An 8150-nucleotide genomic window follows, 5' to 3' on the forward strand; every position below is an offset into this window, starting at 1 on the left:
ATGGGAGTCAGAGATATTCTTCCTTTGAACACATCCACTTTTATCTTGAAATAATCATCCTTCTCAAGCGGAATGTGGGGGATGTTCAGAATAGCTTCTAGAGCTTGATTTGACGTCTCCAACATCTATCCCCGGAGGAATACTTACTTCGGTTCCCAAGCTTGGTAATTTGCATAGAATTCCCACACCATAGTTTCATTGACTTCAATGGGTTCTCGCTCGAGAAATCCCCAATGAAGCGAGGCAATTCTGTGATGAATAGTCACCTTGTACTGGCTTGGAACCTTCAACGGCCACTCCCAATGGATTGTGCGCTTCTCAATAGCCTCGTATTGAGAGTCGGATCTTCCATTAACCAAGGTATTCAGTTTATCACCTTGGTGATTCCACCAAATATCAGGAGAGCGAGCGGTAGTTTGCTCAACCGGTGAAGTAACTAGTACCTTACCCTTCTTTTGCATCCTGAAAATAAAATAAAAAATTTTTGAGATCATAGGGAAACAATAAAACAAAATTAATGAGGAAGCACTAACAAGGTTAAAAGATGCTCTTAGAATAGTGTGGTTTACAAAAAACACAATGATGCGCCCAGTTGGAACACACAGACTGGCCGGATACCACGGCAACCACACTGTTTATCGGACAAAGCTCACTGCTTCTCAATTAAGTGCTTAAGTTGCAAGGCTAAAGCATGGACATAAAAAGCAACTTCATGCTTGCACCAATTGATTCGTTAACACCCTCTGAATGTAATGGTCATTGAGGTTGTTGGCAAGAAATTTCATTAGCGAAAGAATGTACAACAACAATGACCATTCACTCAAAGTGAAGGGTCAATTGCTCATCCTCAATAAGTGGTAACCACATGTGCAATGTTCTAAGTTAAGGCCAAAAGATATTTGATCAAGACATCATCTAAAGTTGAACAATTGTAAAGTGATTACCGAATTCAAATTCCGAGATGAACAATGACAATTGGGTATCACACAACACAATGCATTTGTAACCAAAATCGCACATCAACAAACAAGGAAATGCATTGGTGAATTCACTTAACTACCATCAAAATTCATAATTGAAGTTGCACAATTCATACAATATGCCTAACAAGAGATAAATTGAATACATATCATGGACATGTCATATGAATCAAACAAAATGTTCATATAGGCATTTCATCAAACATGTGGTATGCAATGTGAAAGCTTATCACAATTAATGCTCAAATTCAATCATAAGCAACCCATAATCAAATATCAACACTTGCAATACAAAGAGACAAAGAAAAGCACTAAATTTAATCTAAGCAACATGGGAAGAAAATCAAAACAATTGCAAAAATCAACAAAAAAGGAAATTAAGAACCTAAAAATTGAAGGTTGAGAAAACAAGAATGGGAAAGGAAACAATGGCACTCCTTATAGCCACTGCGACTTGTGGTGGTTGGGTTCACCGGAAAAACGCCGGGGAGGGAAAACTCACCGGTGGTGAAGAAAAGAAAAGAGAAAGGAAAGGAAGAAAGAAAAGAAAAGAGAAGTAAGAGAGAGAAGTGAGAGAGGGAGGGTATGAGAGAGAGCGGTGGTGGCGGCTTGACGGTGGCGGTGGCCGGCGGCAGAGTCACCTGAGACTGAGGGCTGTGGTGAGAGAAGCAGTAGCAGCGAGAAGAAGGAGAAAAATGAAACTGCTGCTCAACAGGGAAGGTTGCCCTGTTAACGCCCAAAACGAGTCGTGTGCACGCGCACAGAGGCCTGTGCGGATGCACAGAAAGCAAAAATTAGAAGGGTTGTGAATGCACACAGCATGCGATCGCTGCGACCAAAGCGGGTGTATAAGCGTGTGCGGACGCACAGCAGGGAGCACACGCACAGAGGTTGCAAGATAGAGGGGTGTGTGCGTATGCACAATACACGAAAAGGAGAGGGATGCAAGCGCACAGAGCATGCGGTTTCTCCCACCAGAGGGGTGATAACAACGCGTGCGGGCGCACAAAGGCGTGCGCTCGCACAGAAAGCTTCTCTCTTTTTTTTTAAGGAAGTAATTGCTTGAGGTGCAGAGTCAGGCGTGCGTGCGCACACAGGGATAAAGATAGGGGGAGGTTGTTCATGCGCACAACTCATGATGATGCTCCCACCAGAGGGGCTGTCAATTGGTGTGCGGACGCACACGTCTGTGTGGCCGCACAAGAAGCGCGATAAGGGGACTACGTGCGTACGCACAAGGCAGTGCACACGCACAGGGCATAAAAAACAGGGCAGCGCTCACGCACAGGCAGTGCTGGCGCTGCGACCAGAGGGTGCTACAAAGGGTGTGCGGGTGCACAGAGGCGTGCGCTTGCACAGATGGTGAAAAATGCAGTTGTGTGCGTGCGCACAGGGTGGTGCGCACACATAGATGCCCTGAATCACAAAAAAATTTTCTTTTGAAAACTAAGGTTCCTTCCTATAGCATAGCAACATACCAATCCCAAATCATACAAACAAGCATAAATTCATGATCTACAAGCAATTCAACTTATTCAATTCAAAAATACCAAATCAAAATTAAGCTAATCATCATACCACAAGAAAGCAACTAATTCAAAAAGCTATAAACAAAAGATAAAGTTGGAATAATGTTACCATGGTGGGGTGTCTCCCACCAAGCACATTGGTTTAGAGTCCTAAGTTGGACTTTGCATGGCTTCATTGGTCACTTTGAACTTCTCCAAGGTGGAAAATCTCCAACTCCTTGGCATTCTTGGGTTGAGTGTGATCTCTTGAATCAGACTTCTTGGCAACCTTCTCTTCTTCTTGTTCCTTGCCAACCTCAATCACTTCATCTTCGATTATATCGCATCCAAAGATAGAATAGGCTTCGAGGATGGATTTCCTGGATTCTTCCAATGTGAATCTTGCTACCTTGCCATCGGCCTCAAAAGAATAGACTCCTGAATGTGTATCCAGCTTGAATCGGGATGTCTTTAGAAACGGCCTCCCAAATTGAATGGATGATGGCCTGTCTGAGTCAATGGGAGGAGTCTCCAAAATGTGGAAATCTACCGGGAAGAGTAAACCTTGGATGTCAACCAGAATATTTTCTGCAATCTCCACAGCTGATACAATGCTCTTATCGGCCAACACGAATCTCGCCCCGGACCTCTTTAAGGGTGACAAGTTCAATCTCTCATAAATGGGGAGTGGCATAATGCTTACGCACGCCCCCAAGTCGCACATACAGTCCGTGAACTTTATTCCACCAATCAAGCAAGTAACCAAACATGGGCCGGGATCATTGCATTTTTCAGGAATTAAAGAAGAGATAGAATCATCTACCGGCCTTTTGTTGAGTTCGCCAATTTTCTCCTTGTGGGTACAAACATCTTTGAGGAACTTGGCATATTTCAGCACTTGTTTAATGGCTTGAAATAGAGGGACAATGACTTCAACATTCTTAAAAATTTCCACCATGCTGGGGTCAAGTTGTTCTTGCTTCTTGGGCTTCTTTGCCAAAGTTGGGAATGGAATGGGCATAGGCTCTTCAATCAGATTTTTCCTCTTTGGCTCCTTGGCCTTGAGCGGTTGTTCCTCATCCTTCTCAACATCTTCCTCTTCATCCTTCATCACTTCCATATCCTCTCCCACCTCTTCTTTGTGGGTTTCCTCACTTGAACTTGTAGGCACAACACCAATTTCATCCAACTTGGTGCCACTCCTAAGGGTGATAGCTTGATGCTTCCCTTAGGATTCGGTTGAGGTTGTGAGGGCAAACCACTAGAAGTTGAGGCTTGTTGGACATTTTGTGTAGTCGAAGGGGAAAAAGTCAAACGGGTGAGTGCTTCGGCAATTGTAGACATATACACTTCTTATTACTTGTGAAATTTCCGTTGCTCTTGCATAAAGGTTTGGAGTGTGTCATTCATGTAGGGTTGATTAGAAGGAGGACCTTGATTGCCTTGAGGATGGTTAGGTCTACTATTTGGATGTTGATACCTCCCTTGAGGTTGAGATTGTGGTGGTTGTTGGTAGGATTGTTGGTATTGTGGTTGACCTTGAGGAGCTTGATGATAGTAGGCTTGTTGTCTTGGGTAAGGTTGAGCTTGTGGGGCTTGGTTCCACCTTTGATTAGAATTATCCCTCCACCCTTGGTTTTGATTTCCTCCATGTTGATTGTAGTTAGGTATTTGTGGGTATGGATTGGCTACCGCTAATGTAGTGTCCTCTTGGAGTTGAGGGCACTCATCGGTGTAATGGTTGTTACAAGCACAAATACCACATGATCTTGGTGGTCCTTCAATTCTTGGAGGTTGAGGTGGAGGACATATCAAGGCTTGGGGAATTTGTTGCCCTTGGGTAATTTGTCTCAACAAAATTGTCATCTCACCAAGGGTCTTTGTCAAAATGGCATCTCCGGAAGGAGAAACTTCACTTAAAGTCTTTGGTTGTGGGTTTTTTGCCCTTGAGTGTTGAGTGGAGTCCACCAAGTCCGCTATGATCTCCCAAGCTTCCTCGGCGGTCTTATTTTTGGTGAGGGATCCTCCACTAGAGGCATCTAGGAGAAGCTTATCTTGGGAGTTCATCCCTTGACAAAAATAGCTAATAAGTACCAACTCGTCAATACGATGGTGGGGGCAAGCTTCCAACAACTTCTTGAATCTCTCCAAGTACTCATAAAGAGTCTCCCCATCTCATTGCATAATGCAAGAGATTTCCTTGTCCGTCTTTTGTGGTGGATAGAACTTTTCCAGAAATTCCTTACGCAACAAGTCCCAATTGGAAATCACATCTCCCAGTTGAGTATAAAACCATTCTTTCGCTTTTCCCTCCAAAGAGAAAGGGAAAGCGAACACCAAAACTGCTACTTCATTTGCACCGTGTCTTCTCGCAGTAGAGCATGCAACTTGAAAATCCTTAAGATGCTTAAGAGGGTCTTCTCCTGGTAGTCCATTGTACTTGAGGAGCAAGTTTATTGTGCTAGTCTTAAGCTCAAAATTTGGATCCAAAGCCGAATACCGGATTTGTATCGGTTGCAAGTTAATATCAGGAGCTCCGGCTTCCCTTAAGGTAATTCTATGAGGTGGATCCGCTATGGAGTTGTCACCTGAGTCACTCAAAGAGATTTCAGCACTCCCCACAGATGAATATAAGGTTTCCTCGTTAATTGAAGAATGATGGTCACAGATTGATGGTGATAGTAAATTGGAGTGCTCTTCAAGCAAGCCTGATTCACTATTCACAAATGCTAGCCGGCGCCGAGCTTGCCTAATATGAGTTAAAGTTCTTTCTATTTTCGGATCAAAAGGGGCCAATATCGGGTCTGGAAGTGACCGTGTCATTCAACTGAGGAAGCAATAGAAGCATGCAATTATGAAAAGCAAAACAAGAATGGGCAAATAAACATAAACCAACCTAACAATCAACAGCTACCAAGACTAGCTAGATAGAAACGATATCTACAAAATAGTGCCAAGTAGAAAATAAAAACCAAATACTCACACTATTCACATATTCACAACAACCAAAATTATAGCACTCATTGCACTTAAAGTGAGTCCCCGGTAACGACGCCATGGTCAAATTTACCGTTGATCTAGGTTTTCACAAATTAGAATCCCATCGTTGAAAGTATAGCCTAAACCAACGATTAATTCCCAAGTCAAATATTTAATCCAAAGGATATGTCACAATTTAAAACCAATTCAATTCCGGGAGTTTCAATTCCCAGGTCGTCTCCCAAGGACACTTGAGACCAATGAGTGTGCAATCTTGGTTGTGAGAATCATGGGGTTTTCAATAAAGGGATAAACATATAAAGTAATAAAAGAACATGCAAAATTGTAAGAAATGAACTAATAAAGGAATTAATGAAGTAACTATGCAATATAGACAAGTAAGGTGTAAAAAGAACTAATGTAAATGTGTATGAAGGAATTGAAGCATAAAAGGAATCTTGGCTTGGAGTGAGCTAAAGGTCCTTTCCTTGTTAGAACAACAACTATGACAACTAGAATGGATCAATCTCACTTGATCAACCCTCACATCGGAGAGTAATTTAAATAAGCATAAGTGTTCTTAACCCACAAATCCTAAATTGCTTGCTAATTGCCTTAGCAACAACATAGCGTTAGTGGGAACAAGAACAATTAACAATCCAAGAATTGACACTAAATATTAAATGTTGGACATTCCAACTCTAGGAACCCAATTGCTCACTTTTCCCAAGCTAAGAGATAGGAAACTAGCCCAAAATCATACTTGACATTTGTCAAACACTTGGTGGGCAAGAACTCTAAACATGGGAAAAATGAGAAAAAAGCTTTAAACCAAAAGCAACAAATAATCTCAATCAACAATAAAAACTCAAGAAAGCATTTAACAATCATCAATCACAAAATTCATCAATAAGAAATAGGAATTGCAAAAGAGAAGTAAAATTGAACTATAACTTAAATTATCAAAAAGAGTATGAACAATGTAACTATAAAGAGTAGTAACAAAGAGATACTTACAATAGGAATTAGAAAAATCCATGATCAAAATGGAAATGGCACTTGAATGTAAAAACCCTAGTATAAACCCTAGTAGAGATGATGAAAAACTTAAAAAAAAACTGTACTAAAGCTACCTACTAGAACTCCTAAGCTACACTAATGTTATGCTATGGTATGGTCTTCATTTTCCCTTCCTTATGAGCTAAATGGCTTCAGAAATGGGCCTCCAAACCACCAAAATAGCGAGTCACATGAGATTTTAATAAAGGCATGTGTGTCCACCTATGCGGACGCATAGACGTGTGCGCCCGCATACTCAGCCAAAAATCTCTACCCGTGCATAAGCACAGAGGGTTGTGCGCACGCACAGTAGGCGATATTTGAATGGACGCGCGATGTGCATGATGCGGCTCACGCGCACGCGTGGCTCTGATCTGATGGCTGTGCATACACACGTAGGTCTGTGCGTACGCACATTAGGCTGAGCTCTTCTCCTTTGATTCTTCATACTTCCTCTATTTTGAAGGCTCTTCTTCCATTTTCTCCATATCGTTCCTACCTTATACCTCTGGAATCACTAACAAATAACATCAAGGCATCGAATGGAATGTAAACGAAATAAACTTAATCAAATTAGGCACAAAAGAGCATGTTTTCATAATCCAGCACAAATTAGGAGGAAAGTTCAAATGCATGCTATTTAGTGGAATAAGTGCAAGTTTATATGATGAAATCTATTCAATTTCAACCAAAACATCATCATCAAATATGGATTCATCAGTAGCATTGGTTGAAAATCAGCCACTAACGGTTAGCGACCGAGTTGGTCGCTATTCTTAAATTAGCGACCAAGGGTTTAGCGACCACCAGAATCGGTCGCTAAATTGGTCGCTATTCTGGTAATTTCTTGTAGTGTTAGTCTTTCTTATGCAACAGAATTGCAAGTTCCATGGACTTCCACTGGAAGATCCACATCAATTCTTATATGAATTCTTGCAAATCTATGACACTGTTAAGACTAATGGAGTGGATCCTGAGGTCTACAGACTTATGCTCTCTCACTTTGTGGTTAGAGATAGAGCTAGGATATGGTTGGACTCTCAACCTAAAGAAATCCTAGACTCGTGGGAAAAATTGGTCAATGCTTTCTTGGCCAAGTTCTTTCAACCTCAGAACATGAGCAAAATCAGAGTGAAAATTCAAATCTTCATACAAAAAGAAGGTGAATCCCTCTATGAAGCCTGGGAAAGATACAAGCAACTGATTAGGAGATGTCCTCCTGACATGCTCTCAGAATGGTCTATCCTAGGTATATTCTATGATGGGTTGTCTGAGATATCCAAAATATCATTGGACAGCCTTGCAGGTGGATCACTCCACTTGAAGTGAACGCCTGAAGAGGCAAAAAAACTCATTGAGATGGTTGCAAACAACCAATTCATGTACACCTCTGAGAGAAACCCTGTGAACAATGGGGTATCTCATAAGAAAGGAGTTCTTGAAGTAGACACTCTGAATGCGATATTGGCTCAGAACAAGATCTTGACCTAACAAGTCAATATGATCTCTCAGCATTTGACAGGAATGGAAGCTGCAGTTGGCAGTACCCAAGAAGCTTCCTATAAAGTAGAAGCTTATGATCCTGACCAACCCATGATGGAAGAGGTGAATTACATGGGAGAAC

At 41.7% G+C, this 8150-nt stretch overlaps 2 non-coding genes across 2 annotated transcripts; one reads left to right on the forward strand and one right to left on the reverse strand.

Annotated features, from left to right (window-relative positions):
* The first annotated feature begins 4592 nt into the window (after positions 1-4592).
* LOC148544887 (small nucleolar RNA R71) lies at positions 4593-4698 on the forward strand. The gene has a single exon (XR_015901712.1). It is a non-coding gene; the product is annotated as a small nucleolar RNA R71 (small nucleolar RNA).
* Positions 4699-7648: 2950 nt separating this feature from the next.
* On the reverse strand, positions 7649-7757 carry LOC148544888 (small nucleolar RNA R71). The gene has a single exon (XR_015901945.1). It is a non-coding gene; the product is annotated as a small nucleolar RNA R71 (small nucleolar RNA).
* Between the last annotated feature and the right edge of the window lie 393 nt (positions 7758-8150).

This window comes from Arachis ipaensis, chromosome B9 (genome assembly GCF_059453495.1).
Source record: "Arachis ipaensis isolate K30076 ecotype BB chromosome B9, ASM5945349v1, whole genome shotgun sequence".
In the NCBI taxonomy this organism is placed as follows: Eukaryota; Viridiplantae; Streptophyta; class Magnoliopsida; order Fabales; family Fabaceae; genus Arachis; species Arachis ipaensis.